The sequence below is a fragment of the Lissotriton vulgaris genome, chromosome 12, assembly GCF_964263255.1.
Source record: "Lissotriton vulgaris chromosome 12, aLisVul1.2, whole genome shotgun sequence".
NCBI classification, from domain to species: domain Eukaryota; kingdom Metazoa; phylum Chordata; class Amphibia; order Caudata; family Salamandridae; genus Lissotriton; species Lissotriton vulgaris.
In genome coordinates, this window is record NC_141700.1 from 126,226,936 (window position 1) to 126,250,397 (window position 23,462).

General features: G+C 44.9%; 1 protein-coding gene across 1 annotated transcript in view; it reads right to left on the bottom strand.

Moving 5' to 3' along the window:
- Positions 1–16,717, bottom strand: part of LOC147673615 (uncharacterized) — a 51,191-nt gene extending 34,474 nt beyond the window's left edge. Inside the window, exon 1 of the mRNA XM_086946383.1 lies at positions 16,597–16,717. The gene's annotated coding sequence lies outside the window, so the exon portion shown is untranslated. The remainder of the gene's footprint in view (positions 1–16,596) is intronic.
- Positions 16,718–23,462: the final 6,745 nt, after the last annotated feature.

The following is a 23,462-nucleotide window of genomic DNA, read 5'->3' on the forward strand; positions in this document are numbered from 1 at the left end:
AGATTAAACAGACCAAAATATTCTTCAGAACGAGTGATCTTGTTCTATTACCACATGAAGTATTTATTTTATTAATAAATGTTTCTTTATGCAACAACAACTTTCAAATTAAATAAAATGTGGAATGTTACCCAATAAAAACTTGCTAACTTTCAAATTAAATAAATTGCAGACTGCTACCCAGTACAAAATATTCTAATATTAAAAACTACTAATTCCTTATAACCCGTCTAGAACACTTCGGTCCTCCTCACTGAACCAACTTGTGGTTCAACGAAGTAGAACAGTCTCATGGGGTGATCGCCTCTTTTCTATCGCAGCCCCTAAAATCTGGAACTCCTTACCGAACCACATTAAAATAAGTTCCACGCTCCTCCAGTTCAGAAAGAAACTGAAGACGTGGTTATTCAACCAGTAAACCCAGATACCAATCTGCTGATCAGGGATACACAGCATTGCATACCAGCGCCGAGACGCCTACGGGTATTTGCACGCGCTCTATAAATATCATTAAATAAATAAAATAAATAAATAATTTATGAATCCTTGTCCCTCAGTCTTTAGGGTAGATTAAGAGATTGTGACTCTAGATAATCATTCGGTTATGCTAAGCATAAAATTAATACATTGCTCGACTTCTAGTGAGTTAAAATAAGTCAGTGGTTCTTTGTTTTGTTTTATTCCCTCAGTTATCTTAGGTTATAGCTGATTATAACATCACCTATTCTTCCAGTTATACCAAAAATAGACTATTCAACCTCTAATAGTTTATTTAACCATTCAGTATTTCATCCTCGAATTGATAAAAAATCTTAAGTCACAATATATTCCTGTGGAATGAGGAAGCGATCTGAGTGGCACTCCATACATGCGCACAATCCACGTACTGTGGGGGGATCGCAGCAGCAGACGTATACGCATACTATGCCGCATCTCCCCTCCTAATTATTAATGAATGGTGGTATAATTCCCCAACTGACCCGGCTTTTGCGCTAGAGCATGCGGCAATGGACGGGGTTCCCCTTCTTCAGTTCCTATATAGCTTTAGGAATCTCAATGTACTACCCACTGCGAGTAGAACTGTGATTCAGCTCAGGCAGTACAAGGCGAGGCAAATGTGGTCGGACGGGACCCTAACCCAAACAACCCCTTTGTGGCAAGGCACATACTTATGCCCAGGTACGGTATTGCAGGGATTTCGTCAATGGGACTTGGTGGGAATATCTACGTTAGGAGATGTGGTGCCGGGCACTACATTGAAATCCTTTCAACAGTTTCAAGAGGAATGTCACTTACATAAGACACAATTCTATAAATATCTTCAACTACGTCATGCACTGGACCCCCTGATTCATGCTCTCGAAACCCTACCTGAATTTCATCCACTTGAGGGCCGCCTACTGATGGGAGACCTGGGGCCTCATAAAATCAGGCAAATATATCAAACACTGACTACACACACACGAACAACACTTGATAAAACTAGGAGAGCATGGCAAGACGATCACTCTGATTCGACAGATGATGACTGGGCCGAAGCCATAGTCAGCCCCCGGAGTGCCGAGGTGTCTACACGCTACCACCTCATTCAATTCAAGTACGTACACCGGGCCTATTACACCCGATTCTGAATTTGGAAAATGGGGGTAATTCAGTCCCCTACCTGTTTGAGATGTGAGAGTGAAGAGGATACATTTTTACACATGCTCTGGAGCTGTTCTGTGTTGCAGCCGTTCTGGAGGAGGTCGGCTTCTTACCTTAGTGACATACTTTCGTGAGAGATCCTGCTAGATCCGAGACTTTTCCTTTTACACAGCACTGACGGGATCGGGGTAACAAATACAAACAACATTTACTTTTTTGGGCTCTTACTGTAGCCAAACGCGACATAGCCCAACTGTGGAAGGGGGTCTCCCCTCCGACTATGGGTCAATGGAAGCTGAACTAGACAGATGTATGGGTGCAGAGATTGCGGTGTTTCTGGCCCGTGGATTTCCCCTGGAATCATAGAAAGATATGGACTAGTTGGGTGACATACCGAGGGATTGACCTTCTTCCCTCCCATCTTTAGACCCCTGATCGAACACTTACCGCTCATACCAATGTTTGTTACACGTTTCATTCCGCATCATGTGACTGTCCGCATTAGCTCATATTTAACTTTTACACAATCACTGGGATCTGGGATTGTCTGCACTGTGTTTGTATTGCTTTACCTGCAGTTCCTGCAGGAGTTATAATTGTTTAAATACTATGGTACTCCTGATTCATCTTGTTTCCTACGGGTGCTTGTAGGTTTATGGCCCATAGTGCATCAGGAAAACCAAATAAAATGTATTATTAAAAAAAAGAAAATTCTTAGGTCACTGTTCTAGCTCAGTATAAAACCTGTGATCTTTGGGGTTGTGGCCCAATGACTTAATGCTGGGGCTATTAGAGTTTATATTACATTTGCAATAAAGGCAGTGTTATGGCAGAGTAGATGGGAATTAACCATATGAATGACAGACAGCTCCTTAAGCTCCGGTGACACGTGAACAGCAAGGCACGTGTACACCACACTCTCTCAGTAAGATACACATGCATGTCCTTACCCCATACCTCTGCTCAGTGCCTCTGTACCTAACACATACTTTCCATACAGCATAAGCAAGATTTAATGGCACCCTAACCCCCACTGTTATCAATGGTCTCTTTAACTTTAGTGGAGTCTCACTCTTGGCCAATCACTATGATCTTTCAGGCATTAATGTGGCCTCGCACTTGGAAGGCAGCTGCATCCCTGTCATTGTCAATGTACTATTAGTTTAAAGGATCCTTACATTTTAGAAGCATCACTCCTTCCAAGCTCGGGTTTTATGGGCCTCATACTTTGGAAGGCAGTTTAACTTCTGCACTGAATACCTAATGGAGTCTCACACCTTGGAAAATATTCACATTTCAGTCAGGCTCTAAGGGCCCGATTCACAGAACTAACTTAAGACAAAATCCTCAACTTACTACCATTTTGGTATTCACAGATTCACTTACTCATTTCGGTATTCACAGAAGTTAGGAGTCCTAACTTTAGGACTCCTAAATGCCTGTGAATACTGAAAGTCTTAAAGTTAGGATTTTTCTCAGTTTAGGAGTTTTAAAAATTGTAAATTGATACTTGCATAGCGCACTACTCACCTGCAAGGGTCTCAAGGCGCTTGTACGAATACCGCTGTGGAACCCATCCTGGCCTTCCCTGTGAGGCGTCCACTCCTGGGCACCCCCAAGGTGGAGGCCAGGCATCCTTAGCATTGTGGGGGCTGTTGTGGAGATTAAGCAAGTTATTGCCTAGAGTTGCAGAGTGGGACTCCATGATTGGAATAGGCATCGAGGAAAGAATTATCAGGTACGTGGAATTTTGAGCCCAAGACCCGCCGAGGCAGGGAATTGAACCCTGGTCTCAGGCCAGACCTCTGCATCAGGGTCTGCTGCCCCAACCATTGAGCCACACTTAACAGTAGTAAAGTTAGGACTCCTAACTTTAGGACTCCTAAATGCCTTCTGTGAATACCGAAAGTCTTAAAATTAGGATTTTTCTCAGTTTAGGAGTAGCAAAGTTAGGACTCCTAACTTTAGGACTCCTAAACGCCTTCTGTGAATACCGAAAGTCTTAAAATTAGGATTTTTCTCAGTTTAGTTGTAATAAAGTTAGGACACCTAAACCAAAGGCCCTACAGAGTCTCACATTTTAGAAGGCTGCTTTATTTCTGCTAAGCATGGGTTTTCATAACGTCTCACATCTTGAAAGGTAATTTCACCACTGAACTGTGTATGCATACTTTAATAGGTTCTCACACTTTAGAAGATTGTCATATTCCAATCTATTAAAAGATATATGAGATAAAGTACCCCCTGGCATACATCATAAGGATATTTAAAATCACTAAAGCGTTCCAGGATCATATTGAGGAACAAAGCCAAAGGCTGAGTTCTTTTATACGGTTATGGAACTCCGAGGTGACTTGCAGTATCCTCATCATATACGGCAGGGGGTACTTTATCCCATTCATTAAATAGTCACGCCATCACCTTTCGCACAAACCACTTTAATCCTTTGGACATAGTTCTTTCATATCAAAGAGACAGCGTGCTTGCAAATATGAAGAATACAAATTAATGTCTCTACTGCAAAATTAAACACATCAAAAAAGCTGTTAGACATTTGCTGCAAAAAGATTTTAGAATCAGTTTAATACAAGTCAGTTTTTTCAAACTAAATGCAGCATATCAGGAGATGTAGAAACATGTAGAAAGATTCTAACGTTTTAATAATTACTGAAGAAGTGGAAAAAATTAACAAGATGCCATAAATATCTCATTTCTCCTTGTCATTGTAAGCTGGAACAAGCACTGGCAAAGCCAATAGGTCTTATCTTTGCTCGATTTATTTGCTTTGTCAATTTTGTTTACATGTTCTACAGCAGTGTAGCTGTTGTGCAGCATGGCTGAAAGTTTATTTTTTTATACTATGACTCAGTCAGCATTGACCACATTGTATCCCTCATAGCACTTTATTTTTTACTTTCAGCTATGTTGCACATCAGCTGCACAACATGGCAAAAAAAATCGACAAAGCCAATTGATCTCGCATAAGTGAGACCTATTGACTTTGCCAATGTTTGCTTTATATGCAACACTGCAGAATGACGTGCTCCAGGCATGATATGCATGTGCTTTGTGTCCCCCCCTTCTATCAAATGAGCGGCTTCTGGATTTTTCAGTGGTTTTAATTTTTCATGCAGCTCTTAGTGAGTCAACGTCTGGGTCTGAGGCAACTGAAAGGTGGCACTTCAGAAGTCCCGCTGTGCCCATCCTGCACAACATGTATGATGCTGTTAACTTATACCTTATCAGAGACAAATTGTGACGTTCCGGAGGAGTTTTGTATCTCTCACCTAGCTAGTTTATGAGGGGGCAAATTATCAAGGAAATGCAATAATTATCGCATTTCTTGCTTAGGCGACTCACAATGCTGGCTATCGCTGGATTCTATCGCCGAGATATCGCGTTATTATCAACGCATATCTCCACTGCGATCAAAAATCCGGCAATAGCGGCAAAATACAGCGATACACCGGCAGCGTAAGGGGAATCCTTGTTAATAGGTAGATGTGGATTGAGCCGTACAATCCACCTCCCATGTAACATATAGGCAGGTCAGGATTTTCTTAGACGTTAATTCCTGGCGATAACGGCGGGTAGCGCAGCTTTTGTAACGCTACGTGTGTCCTGGGCCGTCTTGTAAATACGGCGAAGGACAGTTAGTGATATTTTCCTTTTAATTTTGGCAGGGAACGCCTACTTGGCTTCTCATTAGAGATGCAATGCGAGGCGTGTGGAATACGGATGCTAACATGCGCTAATGCACGTTAGCGCCGCATTGGCAATAGGGCGATATTATTCACTCCGTTTTTTTGGCTTTTAAAGCCAAAAAAGCGGAGATATGGCCCTTGTTAATATGCCCTATAGTTCTCCTGATCATCTAAGCAAATGCCTCTGGGTTTCCCTAGAGAACAGCTTGTTAAATGTACTAAGGCTAAATCCCTTGACTAAAATAATATCCTCCCTTAAGTTGAAGAGAGCAGCCGGTCCAGACAACTTACCTGTACTTTTAATAAAATCTGATGTTAGCTGATGGGCCCACTTTTTTACTAAAGTGTTTATTCAAATAACTAGTTTAGGTCTGTTCCCAGTTAGCTGGAAGGGACGGTAATCGAATCAGTCCACAAGAAAATGAGCCAGCAGACCCAACAGCTTTTGTTTGATAAGTTTAATGGATGTTGGAGAGAATATATACTCAAAGGCTATTTTACAGAATGTGAAGGAATGGATTGAGTTTTTTAACCCGATTCCAAATGATCACGGTGGTTTCAAACCAGATCAGTCTACGTTGTTAGAACATTGCTTCAGCTTATGGGCTATGGGTCAGAAGGCGACGGAAACCACTTGTACCTTAGTTATTTAGTTACTTTGTGGACTTTCGTTCGGCTTTTGACTTAGTAAATCAAAAAAGTATATGGTCCAAATTGACTGACATGCATGGGCATCTGTGAGAAGGTGGAACTGGATCTCTCTAGGTCTTTACTAAGGAAAATCACCTTAGAGAATGGGTTGCGATTGGGGTGCGTGTTGGCCGCAACACTTTGGGCCAGATGTAGGTATCCAAATACCGGTCAGAAACTGCCGAAAATACCGATTTTCGGCCGTTTCCGACCGGTATTTGAATATTGAGATGTAGGGGCATGTTAAATTACAGAATCGGTAATTTTACCGAATTTGTCATTTTTCCGATTCGGTAAAATAGTGAATTGGTAAAATTACTGATTCTGTAATTTAACATGTAGGTAGCACTGTAATCAGTGCTACAAGGGTTTAAGAATTCGTTATTTACCACCAACTAGAAGTTGATGGTAAATATTGAAAACCCTTCAAAAAGCATTTTTTTTGCTTTAAAAAACGTGCCATGTTGCAGACACACATGCCCTAAGACATGCCCTAAGGGCATGTATGTCAACAACATGTGCACCCATGCACAATTGAGGGGTGCAACAGGGTGTCAAAGTGACAGCCTGTCCCCCTTGCAAATTCGGTAATTTTACCGAATTGGTATTTACCGATTCGGTAATTGGCAATGATTCCTATGGGCCTCAAGGCCCATAGGAATCAATGGCAATTACCGAATTGGTAAATACCGATTCGGTAATTACCGAATCATTCCGATTCGGTAATTTCAAAAGTGAAATTACCTACATCCCATTTACCTACTCTTAAATACCGAATCGGTATGATTCGGTATTTAAGAGTAGGTAAATCGAGATTACCTACATCTGGCCCTAGATTCCTTACATCTCGCTGACCTGCCACAAGTCCGAACAGAAGCCAAGACTTTCCCCCCTAAAATGGGGGAGGGGGAGATATATATCTTGCCGCCAGTATGCTGATGACCTCGCAATTGTTTACCTAACACAGGCGGGGCTCCAAGGAAAGCTTGAGTTGTCAGTAAATATTATACCTCCAATGAGTTGACCATAAATAAGGATAACATGAAAATTGTCCAATTTTTTAAAGAAATCTAAATCTTACACGTGGGTCTAGGGGCAAAGGCCTGTAGAAATGGCTTCCCCACATACGTACATTTAGATTACATTTTCAGATAAATTGAATTGGGTGTTGCATCGTGAAATAGGGATGTCAAGGATTTATCTACGACTGGGGGCTATCCACATTTAAGAAAGCTTTTGGTGGTCCCTCGTTCTCCCCAGAGTTTACTGTATGTTGGACAATGGTGTCTCCTCAGAGTTTTGAAGTTTTATGCCTAAGCTCCTTGTCAATTTGGGATAAGTGTGAAGACAAATGTCTAAGCAAATTGCTTGGGCTACCCAGTGGAATATTGACTCCTGCCATAAGAATGGAATCGAATTTGAAATCCTGGAACTTTTTGGCATGGAAATCAACATTACATTTTTGGGGGAAATTTGGCAGTGTCGATAATCTAAAAAATTCATCCTTTTCTGCTATGGAAATTAGAAACATAGAACTGCATTAGCCGCAGAAGATTAAAGGTTGATTAAAATTGCGAGAAAGTTAAATATTGGGAATTATAATGTTGTGGAGCCTCCGTCCCTTCCAAAAAAAGACTTAAATACATTTTATACAGGTAATCAAGGCTTACAGATTTACATTACTTGGCAACGAAGAGGTCGGCTAGCTATATGTTGGAACCCTGGCAATTACATCAAAGCTCCTTATGTGTCTTCCTTATCTCACACTCTTCTTCGTCGGTTGCTGCTGAAGTTTCCGGGTTATTTTTTATGTTTTTCATTTAAATCATAGTACTTTCCAAGGGCTATTAAACATGGAGGGCAACTACATATGTGGTTTATGGTATGATAATTCTAACTGCTTTATGATTGTTTACATTTTTTAGATGTTCGACGTTTAATTTTAAAACTGATTTATATTAAGTATAATATTCAGCACTGAAGGGTGACAATCTGACTCTTGTTAAACATGACATTTTTAGACATAGCATGTGCCATAGGAAGGTGTTTAAAGTCTATTCTTGTATAGTGGATGATATTCTATGTAGTTTTAAATTGCATTTCTTGTGTAAGGATTTTAATGGTTGGTTTTACATACTAAGGTCTAAATATACAGTGATTTATTCATACAAATAACAAAGAGACAAATGTTGAAGTCCCTCTGCTCTTGGCCTTTTCAGCGCATGCGCACAACCGTCGCCTTGCTTCCCTCGCTAGCGCTGTGTCACTCAGGGACAATATACAGCCTTTTACATCCCCAAACTCTTCTACTAAGATGTCAGAGGCAGAATTTGGCGAACACAGGCCTGAAACACACGTGGCCCACCCCACATGTTCAAATCACTAAAAGTGTGGAGGCTAGAGGGACCTCTTGCAGAGACCTGTGTGCGAATACCAGGCCCAGTTTAACGTTTCGGCAGAGTCATATCAGCCTCTCATCCTTCAGCTGCCGATAAAAGAATACCATTCAGTTTGATGATAATGACATGGTATTAGTGTTTGAACATAATGAACTCGCCAGGCTGTGATGTCTTTTATTCACACAAGATGAAGCGATGGTATGTTCAATCAAAAGGCTGAAAAAGCCAAACAGCGCTTACAAAATATAGTGTCAGACTGCACTGCTCAGCAGTCAATGCAGGAGCTTGTGATTGAATGATATGCTTTGTATTAACTGTGACTTAGGGCCATATGTTTCATCAAGCTGATTTGCGATTCTGAAATAGCGATTTTTTAGAAATCGCTATTTCAGAATCGCAAATTGGGATGTATGTACAAATTCGCATTATTTTTTGCGAATTCTTAGTATTCCTTAACTGCGATTAGCAAATTGCGAATCGCAATTAATCGCAAAAATGTGCATTTTTCAAGGAATTAGCAACTTACCACCAACTTGAAGTTGGTGGTAATTTGCAAATCCTTAAGGACAATTTGCAATTTTTTTTGCTTCATACATTGCATTTAAGGAATCGCAAACTTTGCGATTCCTTAAATGCAATTGCAAAATAAGGAATCGCAAATTTTGCGATTCCTTGTTTTGCACCAGATTTTTCTTCATACATACCATTTAGCAAATTTCATTCGCAAAGGCCGATTTTCGAATGCGACTTTGCTTGATACATATGGCCCATAGCGCTTACTACCACTCCAGGGGCATTGAAGCTACATTGTGTAGAGAGTATGTGGTTGGAAGATTGGGTTGGAACACAACTGTGCGCAAAAAGGTTACAACACTGGATTTTTCAAGAACACAACCTCCTTTCTGTGGCAAGTCAGTTGAATGTTGTATCATCAAAAACGTTTCGTGTGAAATGTAACACAACACATTCAATGGTACTGTTACTGTGGCACGTTAACTGCATATACAGCAATAATCAACTTTTGATGGTGGGATAAGACGTCACTTTCCGGACACCATTCAAAGTTACACTTCTCGGATCAACTTTTGTTCGGCAGCTCCATGTGAAAAGATGCACATTTTTTATTATTTGTGTATGAAAATGTAATCCGGAGCATTTTTGCATCTCCCTGAATGTCAAACCACTGCCAACAAGCAACGAAAAAGGAAGCAAAACGACAGAAAAAAACAACAAAAAAGTACCTCCATCTGAGTATGAGGAGCGGAAGGACATCAATAAAGACATTAATCAGTACTTGGTCCATGCTCCATCGAAGAGATGAACAAATAAAGAGGAAGTGAAGTCTGCACGAGCGTACCAATGAGAAGAAAGGAAATAAGAGTGAAGAAGAAGCTACCAAATGGTAAGTAATGGGCAGGCTAAAACCCCATCTTTAGTTTATTTTTTTTAGGAATAATAGATTATCGCCAGCGATAGTTGAGTTTTGACGTTATTTTATTTCTTCATGATGGGTGACTAGGAACGTCACAAGTTCCCTATTATAAAGAAATGAGAGACAGGTTTTTATAGAGGGATTGAGGAATTTCATGTATTTTAGTTACATTCCAATCTATTAACCTGTAGGATACGATTGTATCTAATAGATTCTCACATTTTTGAAGAAGTGTTTTCGCAGCGACGTCTTGGAAGGTCATTTCACTTCTGCGCTGAGTCAAGTCAAGTCAAATAATTTATATAGCGCGCTACATACCCAGAGGGTCTCAAGGCGCTTGAAGAGGGGTGGGGAATTACTTGTCGAATATCCAGGTTTTAAGTTGCTTTCTGAATGCTAGGTGGTTCTGAGTGAGGCGAAGGTGAATGGGAAGTGAGTTCCAGGTTTTAGCCGCCAGGTAGGAGAAGGATCTTCCTCCCATGGTGGTTTTGTTGATGCGAGGTCCAGCAGCAAGGGCTTGATTGGAAGAGCGAAGCTGGCGGGGGGGGGGTGTAGAAGGAAAGTCGTGTGTTGAGGCATTCGGGTCCAAGATCGTAAAGTGCTTTGTGTGCGTGGGTTAGGAGGCGGAATGTTATCCTCTTATTGACGGGGGGCCAGTGGAGGTTTTTCAGGTGACCAGAAATGTGGTCTTTACGTGGGATGTCTAGTATGAGTCTGGCTGATGCTTTCTGGATGCGTTGGAGTTTTTTCAGACGTTTTGCGGTGGTACCGGCGTATAGGGTGTTTCCATAGTCCAGACGGCTTGTTACCAGTGCGTGGGTGACCGTTTTTCTAGTTTCGGTGGGGATCCAGCTAAATGTTTTTTTTGAGCATGCGAAGAATGTTGAAGCAAGATGATGAAACGGCGTTGACTTGTCTGGTCATCGAGAGTGAGGAGTCTAGGATGACGCCCAGGTTCCGTGCGTGGTCCGTCGGGATAGGTGCTTTTCCAAGGGCCTCTGGCCACCAAGAGTCGTCCCAGGCGGAGGGGGAGGTACCTAAGATAAGGACTTCTGTTTTGTCTGAATTCAGTTTCAGACGGCTGTGCTTCATCCACTCGGCAACTTCTTTCATTCCGTCATGTAGGTTCGTTTTGGCGGTGTTAGGGTCTTTGGTGAGTGAGAGGATCAGTTGAGTGTCATCAGCGTAGGAGATGATGTTGAGGTTGTGTTGGCGTGCGATGGCCGCGAGGGGGCTCATGTAGACGTTGAAGAGGGTGGGGCTGAGTGAAGATCCTTGTGGCACGCCGCAAATGACTTCAGTGGCCTCTGACTTGAATGGTGGGAGGCGGACTCTCTGAGTTCTTCCGGCAAGGAACGAGGTGATCCATTCTAGTGCTTTTCCTTGGATTCCGATGTTACTGAGGCGTTGTAACAGGGTGCTATGACAGACTGTGTCGAAGGCTGCGGAGAGGTCGAGGAGGATGAGGGCGACTGTGTCTCCATTGTCCAGTAGAGTTCGAATGTCGTCTGTTGCTGCGATGAGTGCGGTCTCAGTGCTGTGTTTTGCTCGGAAGCCGGACTGCGAGGAGTCAAGGGATTTGTTGGTTTCGAGGAAGGTGGCGAGCTGGTTGTTGATAGCTTGCTCGATGACTTTGGCCGGGAATGGAAGGAGCGAGATGGGGCGGTAGTTTTTGAGTTCGGTGGGGTCAGCTGTGGGTTTTTTCAGAAGGGCGCTGAGTTCGGCGTGTTTCCAGCTTTCCGGGAAGGTGGCGGAGTTGAGGGAGCAGTTGATGACGTCTCGGAGGTGTGGTGCTATGATGGAGTCTGCTTTGTTGAAGATGTGGTGAGAGCATGGGTCTGTGGGGGATCCTGAATGGATGGAGTTCATCAAGCGGATGGTGTCCTCAGTGGAGATTGAGTTCCAGTCATTAAGGATGTTCAAGGGGGGTGAAGGTACGGCAGAAGGTTGGGTGGGTTGGTCTCCGTGTTGGTTGTCGAAGCTGTTGTGGATGTCAGCGATTTTGTCGTGGAAGAACGAGGCTAGGGAGTCGCAAAGGGTTTGAGAGGGAGTGATGTTGTTGGAGTTGGCAGTGGGGTTGGTAAACTCTTTGACGATGTTGAATAATTCCTTGCTGTTGTGGGCGTTGTTGTCTAATCGGTCTTTGAATGCGGCTTTCTTGGCAGTCCGGATCAGTTGGTGGTGTGTGCGGGTGGCGTTTTTGAAGGCGTCTCTGGTGCTGGTGTTTGGGTCTTTTTTCCAGGCCTTCTCAAGGGAGCGACAGAGTTTCTTGGATTTCTTAAGATCATCGTTGAACCAGGGGGCGTTTTTGCTGCCTAGTTTGATTTGACGTTTTTTCAAAGGTGCTAGGTTGTCGGCGCTGTTGGTTAGCCATTGAGTAAGGTTAATGGCTGCTTGGTTGGGGTTCGAGGAGTGGGCAGGGGGGTTTTGAAGGAGCGATGAGGAGATCTGGTCGATGGTGATTTTGTTCCAGTTTCTTCGCAGAGTAGGTTGAGGATGGTTGTGGGTTGTGGTCTTTTTGTAGATAAAGTGAACGCAGCTGTGGTCCGTCCAATGGAGAACTGCGGTGTGACTGAAGGAGATATGTTTGCTGGAGGTGAAGATAGGGTCGAGTGTGTGACCTGCGTAGTGAGTGGGGGTATTGACAAGTTGTTTGAGTCCGAGGTTGGCGAGATTGTCCAGAAGGGTGGTGGCGTTGCTGTTGTTGCTCTTTTCCAGGTGAAAATTGAGGTCTCCCAATAGAATGTAGTCCTCGGAGGGGAGGGCGTGTGGGGTGATAAAGTCAGTGATGTCTTCAGTGAATTGTGCACGGGGTCCTGGTGGCCTATAGAGGAGGGTACCTCTGAGTGTGGTCTTGGGGTCGGTGTGGATCTGGAAGTGTAGGTGTTCGGCGCTAGCGAGGTTGACGTCTGAGCTGGTTGAGATGCGGATGGAATTCTTATGGACGATAGCGATGCCTCCTCCTGTTTGGAAGGTGCGGTCTTTTCGGATGATCTTGTAGCCTTCCGGGATGGCAATGGGGATGTCTGGGGCTGAGGAGGCGTTCATCCATGTTTCTGTTAGGAAGGCGACGTCCGGGGAGATGGTGTCTAGTAGATTCCAGAGGTCGATTGCGTGTTTGTGGACTGAGTGGGTGTTGAGCAGTATACATTTTAGGTGGTTGGTGTCAGATCTCTGATTGGTGTTAGTGGATGAGGGGTTGGTCTTGGTGCCGTCATACTTGCATGAGTTGCATGTGAAGGGTCCATGGGTGTGTCCAGGAGCGGCTTGGGCGCAGTTGGGGAGTCGGCCGGGGTTTAGGGCTAAGAGGGTGGGGGCGTCGTATGTAATGCGGGTGGGGTGGGTGGTACGGGGGCCAGGGGGTCTGGCGCTGGGCGCGGGCTTGGCGCGGACGGGCGTAGACGGGCTTACCTTTGGCGCACCTTCGCCGCGGCCTCAGCGCGTGGACGCTGTGCGTAGGGACATCCGTCATAAATGGTTAGTGGAGGGGGCGGAGCGTGGGAGGGGCAGCAGGGAGGCGGTAGCGGGGAGGAGGGGCGGGCCAGGGGAAAACCACAACAACAAAATGGAGGGTCAAAGGGAAAGGGAGACAGGGGCAGCAAATGTCCAATGGCACCGAGTGTGCAACCAAAGTTCAAACATGCAAATAAGCCTCAGCAATGTCGCGCTGTAAAGCAGGGCAGAGAGTGCAGCACTATGTAGAAAAAACGCTCAATGTGAAGAAATGAATACTCCTAAGGTGAAGCTACGGTAACAGGCAAAAAGCGCTAGCAGTTACAGTTAACACAAAAAGCGCTAGCAATTACAGTATCACAAAAAGCGCTAGCAATTGCAGTTATCACAGAAAGCGCTAGCAATTGCAGTTATCACAGAAAGCGCTAGCAATTGCAGTTATCACAGAAAGCGCTAGCAATTAAAGTATCCCATAAGACGATACCGAGTCCGGTAAGGAGTGCGTGTCAGCAGAGTGCAATTGCGCGTGGCAGCGCGAAGAGGTTGTAGATTCCGGGAGCGTGGGGGAGCGACCGTTCAGGAGTGGGTCATACCATAAAGTATGTGAGCGACTACACATACTTTAATGGATTCTCACAGTACAGTCAGACTCAATGGTCCTATATAGTTTAATAGAGTTTCGCATTTTTGGAGACCTATTTCATAATGTCTCACAGCATTGCTTTAAGTGGGCTGGGTCCTGCCGGTGCTCAGCACCAGCAGTTCTAAAAAGCAGGTACTCGGACAGGTACCTGTGGGGCTCTCCATATGTGCCCTCACCCTCAGGGTGAAAAAAAAATCTTAACTCTGCAGTACTACTACTACTCAGAGGCTTTGATGTAACTTCAAAGACACTCGTTTATTTCATTGCCCGTCTCAAAATTTCAGAACTGACGCATTTTCAGCGTTATATACAACAAAGCGGTAGTTGTTGCTTATTTGTCTTATGCAACTAACAACCATTGATAAAGCCAATAGTCCTGGCTTGTTGTAAGTGCAATATTACTTGTAGTATTATATATCTTGTTGCAATGGCAGAAGAAGCAAAATACTGGTCGAAAGGTGCACTAAGCACAGATTTTTAGCGTATATGTTTTAGTACCACGCCCTTAATTACATTGGCCACACCTCTTTGAGAGACCCCCTAGTTTTTTTTATCCCACTTAAAGCCCTGTCTCCAGGGCTCGAGTCGGGGTACCACACGGGTGGATGGCGTCCCCCCACTTATTTTACCGGGGGGACGCCGTGACGTCACTTCCGGTGACCGCGTCCCCCCACTTCTTTTTTTGCGACTTGTGCCTTGCCTGTCTCACAACTGTGAAGGCAGTTGCATTTCTGCCCAGCTTCACAGCTCTGTATGCTTTAACAGAGTCTCACATATTGGAGCAAAGTTTCACTCCGGGCTCAGCTGGAGACAAGGGCGTGAACTAGGCCTCACTACTCCTGGTATCACAAGAGCGGATCCTTGGACATTGAGACGGCCGCAAGAAAGCCGCCCTCTCCTTTCACAACCTGGGCTCGCCCTGTGCAATTACAGCCAGCTGACACGCCCAGCTACAACACACACTCACCGTCCAGGGCGGCAGGCATCTTGAGAAAACACACCATGTGAGAAGAGGGGCACGAGGGTGTGCTGTGTGTTAGGACTACTTAAAACACAACATTTTTCAAACTAACCAACATTTTTAAGACCGTTAAACAGAGACAAGAGAGCAAGAGTGTGTGTGTTTTTGTCTGTGTGTATGTGAAAATGCCAGGTGAAATCCGACAGACACCTCACCATACACGACTAAAAGCACTTGTACACAACTTTTTATTACAGAAAACATTTTTAGCGGGGTGTAACACCTCAAACACCCCCCTGAAGGTACCCCCCTGCAGACGCTGCCTCAGCACAAACACAGGGGGGGGGGGGCAGAGTCAGCACAGGACAAAGGGGCGTGGAACAATGAGTGACAAAAGGAGTTATACATTTTGTGGCATACACTCTATTAGGACTCTAGGGGATGGGGGGGATCTGAGCTGACAGATTCTGAGTCGGACAGCATTTTCTGATGAGTGAAGAGGCAGATAGCTATGGGGCAGACAGACACGGGCAGCCAGATATGGGGATAGACAGACATAGAGATAGGCAAACAGACACAAGTTCAGACAGGCGCAGAGGTCAAATGCCAGGCTATGATTTCCAGGAGTGGCTGGAGACCTTTCAAAGTGGTAGGGCGAGCGAAGTGCCCCACCACCTCCAAAACACATTTTTCGTCCCTGCCAAAGTCATACTAAAAGAATAACTCCCTCAAAAGCCCTCCAAAATAAAATAAACAATACATGCATTCCACATTATATTAATTAAATAAAACAAAATTGTACTTATCCGCGTCCTCCTCGCTTTCCTTCCGAGGAATGTGGAACGAGGAACTCCCTAACCAATCCTGGCACTGCTCTCATGCTACATGAGAACAAGGCCAGGATTGGATGGAGTGGGTTGGCCTAATGCTTGTTCGGTGATTTGCGTGCAATACAAATTGACATAACATATTATACTTCTTCTTAGTGTAACAATTGGATTCTTCACAATCCCTATGATTTGGGTGATGTAACATTGATGGCAGCACTCCCACTCTGAAAATTGTTCAAGCCCCACTGGATACAGGAGCAGATGGACATGAAGGCAGAATTGAAGCGTGCAACATGAAACACAGGCAGGACAGACGGACAGACACAAGAGAAGAGCGATTATACAGGAGCGCAAGAGGACACACATTGAGGCGGAGATGAGGCAGCTAAGATGAAACAAAAACAGCCCTGGAGATAAACAAGGGGGCAAGAGATACAGGCCAGACCAACGAGGGGCGACAGAGACATGTAGACCCAGGGGCAGACAGACACAATAGAGGAGATACAGGTTCGGACAGTCAGGGGGACAGAGATAAAGGGACATATGCAGGGGACGCAACAATCAGGGATGTAACACAGGTCCCTGCAGCCCCTGCGGCTCAGGGGGCCCCAACACTTCAAGGGGCCGCCACTCAGCCCCAGGGCAATGAATATCTGTAAAATGATATCCTTCAGGATCATGTTCGCGCTATATAAAACTTTCTAAATAAATATGAAAGACTCAGGGCCCATCGTCCCATTCTGCCGGGGCCCCATCAGTTTGAGTTACTTGATTGGAAACAATGACAAACAATCGAGTCACACTCATAAAGGGTCACACACATTTGCCCACAACACAGACCTGCGCCCATATGCAGCACCTCTACTCCGTTGCCTCCATGCCAGGGGACAGCACGACAGACCGCCGTCAGACGTGCGTGGTGGGACAGGTGGTAGTTGCACCGTGATCTGATGGCACAGCGTCTGCTGGCAGCTTGGGCTGGACTGTGAGCAATGGCAGACTTTACCCGCAGTGCTGCGACCTATAGGGCTTATCTCAAACCCTGACACGTTTTATTACCTTATTGCTCTTTTGAAAGCACTGAAATAACAAGCATTTGCAATGCAATAGGGCTTGCATTTGGTGAGAGTTAGAGGTATTGGTGTTGTAAATGACAATGTCTTTTATCTCTGTGTTTTGGTTTTGAGTATAGTGGATGTATGAACAGAGACACAGCTGCAACACTGCCCAGAAGACTTAGAATGAGGAATTACCACTGAGGTCAGAGAAGCAACTGCAGCACTGTGTAGAAGACGTAGAATGAGGAATTACTGATGGGACCAGAGAAGCAGCTAGCATCACTGCCAAGAGGACATAGAATTAGGAATTATTGATGGGACCAGAGAAGCAGCTGCAGCACTGTCTACAGGAGTTAGAATGAGGAAATACCACTGGGACAGAGAAGCAGCTAGTAGCACTGTCTTTAGGACTAAGAATGAGGAAATACCACTGGGAACAGTGACACAACTGCAGCACTGTCTAGAAGTTTTAGATTGAGGAATTCGCAGTGAGACCAGAGAAGCAGCTAGCAGCACTGTATTGAAGACTTAGAATGAGGAATTAATGATGGGACCAGAGTAGTAGCTAGCATCACTGCCAAGAAGAGGACATAGAATGAGGAATTACTGACGGGACCAGAGAAGCCGCTAGCTAGCAGCACTGACTAGAGGGCTAAGATTGAGGAATCACCACTGGGAACAGAGACGCAGCTGCAGCACTGCCTAGAGGGCTCAGAATGGAGGAATTAGTGACAAGAATTTCCGTGGAGACCAAAGAAACAGCTGGCAGCACTGTCTAGAGGATTTAGAATGAGGAATTACCACTGGGAACAGAGACACAGCTGCTGCACAGCCTAATGGATTTAGAATGAGGTAATACTGACGGGACCAGAGTAGCAGCTCGCAGCACTGCCTAGAGGACTTAGAATGAGGAATTACCAACAGGACCACAGAAGCAGCTACAGCACTATCTAGAGGACTTAGAATGAGGAATTACCACTGGGACCACAGTAGCAGTTACAGCACTATCTAGAGGACTTAGAATGAGGAATTACCACTGGGACCACAGTAGCAGTTACAGCACTATCTAGAGGACTTAGAATGAGGAATTACCACTGGTACCATAAAAGCAGCACTGTCTAGAGGACTAAGAATGAGAAAGTACCACTTGGACCAGAGAAGCAGCTAGTGGCACTGTCTAGAGGGTAAGTATGAGGAATTGACACTGGGACCAGAGAAGTAGCTAGCAGCACTGTCTAGAGGACTGAAGAATGACAAATTACCACTAGGAACAGAGACACAACTGCAGCACTGGCTAGAGGACTAAGAAAGGGGAATTACAACAGGGAACAGAGACACAGCTGTCACGTTTGTGACCAGATAAAGAACGAGTAAAACATAATTAATGCTAAAAACGAAGGATTAGGTGAAAGCAGTGGCAAAGCAAGGGGGAGTGGGGGCGGTCCGCCCTAAGCGGCATGAGTCCTGGGGGCAGCTCAACTCCCACCCCCCCCACTCTTACATGTGGAATTTCTCACTAGCCCCCCGCCCCCACTCTTCAGCATGGCCACGGGTGGCCAGGCAGGGACTGCCACTGGCGGTAAAGTGCCTAGCTACGCCACTAGCTGAAAGTAAACGAGTGAGTAAAGTCAAATTTCTCACATTCTAACTTTGTGACTGCTTAACTTGATCTTCAGTGACCCAGACTCTGTAGATCATAAGTGAAAGCTAAGGTGCGAAAGGGAGAACACATGGAGAAACACTGGATTGGAGGGGAAAGCAGTAACACTGGAAAGCTGCTTGCGTTTTGAACATTTTCAGAACAAGAGGCAGGCAATCCGAAACAATAGTGTGTGAATCAACAAGAAGCAAAATGACCCCTGTAACAGGGCCAGTCGCTACGGGAGGGAACGAAAGACCAAAAGGAGGGACAACTGGGCACGATTTACCATTCAAAAGTAAGTAATTTAGAAAGGCACCCAGAACAACCAGTCACAAGTGATGGGCTGGCTTGAATCCCATGTGAAGAATACACCATGCCTCACAGAGCAGCGCATGCGCGCCGCTAGGGTCATCCTAAAAATGCTTCCAGGAAAGGCCAGGGACAATTCTTTCTAGTCCAAAGAGAGGTGATGAAACAATATAACTCTCCAGAACACCAGGAAACGCAAAATGTTAAACACCTACCCACTGCCCTACAGCTAGATTGATGTAAAGAGACCCGAACACGATGCCAGTCTCAATTATTTCGTAAACATACCTCAAGCAGAGCAATGTACATACCACTCATCTAAGATGGCGCACAACTGACTTGATAACCACCTCTAGCTACATCCAGGAAACCACATTAATGATAATAATCATATACACAAGGATAGCGTTCTGGTCAGACCAGGCTGTGAAGGTATGCATGGTATTGATATTTAAGTAGAGCAACCCAGACATCATACGAGGTCAAAAGCACTTTATGAGCGGCCTGGTTCATTATGTAGCGCTTCATGACTCTGGTGAGATCATAAAGCGCTGCAATTTGCATCAGGTTCAGGACACGGCGGAAAATACGTTGTTTGCTGGTAGGCCTTTATTGGTCATGTTTAGAAAGATGTGTGATGTTTGAGACAACCTGGTGGAGCAGGGTGGTCCTTGCGCAGATATGCACGGGGGTGTAGTGGAGGGAGTGTGAATAGATGTAGCTATGCATGCAAGCACTTTCCAGCATCAGGGAGGACAGCATCAAACGTAGAAACTTGAAGTTGATGTGCATCGGTTGGGTCCACTAGGCTGCATGGAGTCCAGTCAACAGTATCAAAGATCCAGCCCACTGGAGCCACTTGTAAACCACTCTATGACTACAATGTGGAGTCCATCTGGGAGCCACAGGAGCCAAACATCCTGGAAGCATGGCTAAGCCACTAAGGGAGTACTATATAGAGTCCATCCTGAGTGGCAGGGGAACAAACTCTCAGAGTCACTGTCAAGCCATCAGCAAAGTGGTATATTCAATCAGGTGATTCAGTCTTTAGGGGCGCTGTTCATCCATCAAAGAGGTACTAAGTAGAGTTTATTCAGGAGTGACCGTGGACCAACCCGTTGGAGACGGCGTTATAGCCACCAGGGGACTGCTGTATGGAGTCTACCCAGGAGCGACAGTGGACCAACCCGTTGGAGGTGCTGTGAAAGCCACCAGAGGAGAAGACAGCAGAGTCCATTTTTGAAGCGATAGTTGGACCAACCTATTGTTATGCCACAGAGGGAGTCACAGGGAGTCTATCTAGCAGTGCCAGCGTACCCAACCATTGGAGGCTCAGTTAAACCCCCTTGGGAGTACTAAGTGGAATCTACCAGAGAGCGACAGGGGACCAACATGGTGAAGGCGCTATTCATCTCCGATGAATGGAGGGACTTACAGAGTCTACCTAACAGCAACAGAGGGCCCACTCAATAAAGGCATGGTTAGGCCACCAAGGGTGCACTGTACGGGGTTTTCACAGCAGCGACAGTGAGCGCACCTACTTCAGGCACTGTTAAATCATGTAAGGAGCACTATATAGAGTCCATTCAGACAATACAAGGCACTTTCATCCACAAAGAGATGCTGTATGGAGTCTACCCATGAGCGAATGAGTACCATCTACTGCAGGTGATGCTAAACCACCAATGAAATTCTAAATGGAAGTCGTTCGGGACAATGAAAAGCGACGATGACCAAGCAGAGTGGTGGCTGTGCAGCACCATTACCATACGTCTCTGTCAATTGCATTTTATCAAATTAATCTTCAAAAATATAAGGCCGAATGCGAGCGGGAGGTAAACCACTTGATATCTTGGAACCTTCCCAGACCAATATGGCTGCCTGCATTCGCCACAAGTGTTGCTGGATCAGGAAGCACCACTAGAGAGTGGGGGCAGAGTCTCATCAGCCTGGTTCCAGATGATTCCATGTTACAGTGTGTGACAGGCATGAGTCTTCCCAGCTTGAATTTAGGCACTTTAGCCCAGAGGCTGAAACCCATCAGAACTGCAAGTCTGTCCCAATGTATAAGTGCGCTACACACATCTCTGTCGCAAAAAGTGAAGCAAACCAATGCAAAATCTTCATAAACAATTACTTTCCACTGCAAAATGTTTTTTTGCACTGGAAAGCTGTGAACAAGTAATGCAAATAGTGCTTTGCCCTACTTCGCATCAGGTAGGCACTCCCTGGATGGACATGGCAAGTTCTCCTGCAGCAACCCATTTCTATTGGCGGAAAGCCCTATCTACTAAACAATGGCTGACAGGACCTTGCATCAAAAACATAATGCCTGCTCGAGAAAGGCACTACGAAGAATAAATGTTTTTATTTCTCCTAACTTTTCCAATATTGCATGTATGCTGCACTGTACAATAGACCTCTAATGTTGGAAACGTCCACTCTCCTTCTGAAGCTTGATAATGAGTCAGGCAGTGCATAACATGGAAGTATAAAGGTTCTGGTACACACTATCCCAGGGTTCCTGTTTTCTACTGAGAAGTGCTGGTTGTTTCACATTGATAATGCCATACCTCTGCTGAGAAGTGCTGCTGCTCTGGGTTTGAAATGAAAAACTTTAAGTGCTTAGTTCCTGATAACACCTGCACATTTAATGTACTGGGGTCTGGTGATGTTCTTGTTATTATTCTTAATCCTCAGAGAAATGTATTCATTACAGAACCCCAGAACACGCCGGTGCAGCCAGTGCTCTATAGGCAGCTGCAATAACCCTGACAGTGAGCGAGACGGCATTTACCCACAGCCATATTCGATAAACAGGAGAAGCCGATCCCAAACAAATATCGCCGCAGGTTAACAGGGACATCAACACTAGTCGTATCACGAAAAACCTCTTTTAATGAAATCAGGTTTTAACTTGGAAAAGCGCAATAAACATTTGTTCGCAGACCTAAAACAGGAAAGAGAACTGATTGCACAGTTTCTGCGACTTTCACCAGACCACTTGATAATAAGAACTGCAGAGTTTGATATCTAGAACACTAGCTACCCGGTAAACAAGGGGAGATCTGACTGACCCCCTTGGTGTGACAGAAAAACAGAAAGTCTTGATAAAGGTGGAAATTATCATTAGAATCCACCGAAACGCGTCAACGCTACTCCTGGTATAATTCAAGACTCTGACATCGATGTTGACGCACAGATTCTGTAGTAACATAATATTGATGGAAATATAATGGAGTCTGAATGTACAACCTGTATTTACCAATTTTTTATGTTTTACTTCTTCTGTCTCTAGTTTCAATTGTGCAGGCCATAATTGATTGTTTCATTGTGTTTTATGTATTTTAGATTAGGGCATTAGATTAGTTAGCCCAACATTATTGCTTTTATTTCAATATATTCATAATAAATGATTTTTTAACTTTCAATTTTTGGTGTAATATATGATTGTACTGTTTATATTTGGAGGTATGCTTATGTAAACCTGCATTTACTTTGACTCAAGGGAACTTCTGTAATTTTTAATCCTCAGAGAGGTACAGAGAAGGTACATTAGGACAGACTAGACTTTGTATGTTGGTCCCCAAGTAGGGAAGCAACTTTCACTGACCCCATCCCACACTGTGACGAGTAAGCGACTACCGCCAGCTCTACCTGGCTGACCCAAGGAGATGAGGTGGCAGTCCCACCCTCCAGGAGCCTTGGAGGATTCCATCCCGCCACTCGAGATCACTGCTGCAGCTCTGTAAGTTTGTCTTTTTTTAACGTATAGTGCGTGCTTGGGTGCGTATGTATGAATGTATGTATGTGTATAAGTGCGGGCATGCTGTCAGAGGGTGTGTGCATGTGTATGTGCTTGTGAATTGTGAGTCTATGTTATGCATCAGCTGCAAATAATTAATGGTAGACTATTTTAGGGTGTTATGCACTGCTAGCTCAGCATGTAGAAAAAGCTGGACACGCATGTCACCTGTAGTGACTAAGTCATGTGTAGTTTACTTGGACAATGGGGATTAAAGCACAGTATCTGAAGTTCCCACAGGTGATAATGCTCCAAGAATATTTGCAGCGAAATCTCAGCCCAAAAAGGTGCAAGGTCCTTGTAGCTTGTGTCAGACCCCATTTGGGGGATGGTTGGGGGGGGGGGGCTACAGAGCAGAGAGTGGCTGCTGGGCCCCAACGGTGGTGGATCAAGTTGTTTGTCACAAGTGTTTTGGGGGGGATTGAACCACGGATCTGAGAACGGGGCCTAATACACCCATTTTCGCAATTAAAACTTGGTGACGCGAAGGCGAGGAGTCAAAAGCTTTTCAGGGAGATAGTGTGGTGGGCAGAGACTCAGAACTCAAACGGAGATACAACAGGGACGATGATTCACTGATAAGCCAAGTGTTTCTCTTTTAGCATCACGGAAGAACAAAATCCTACACCATTACATAAGGCCTACAAGAACAAATTTACCAAGATCACCCATGGGCTCCTAGACAAGCACTACACCATTTAGGATACCCTTCTCCAAACTCTACAGAGCCCCCAAGAGCTATGGTGCCTACTACTGTCTCAGGCACGATTGGGCACAGGCGCGATTCACTGCGCCATCGCCACATCGGCAAATTGTAAGTCCGCTGGAATAGTTCTTAATCCCAAAGAGTTCTCACTGGCATGGCCATGTCTTAAGGGAGGATTCTCCTTTG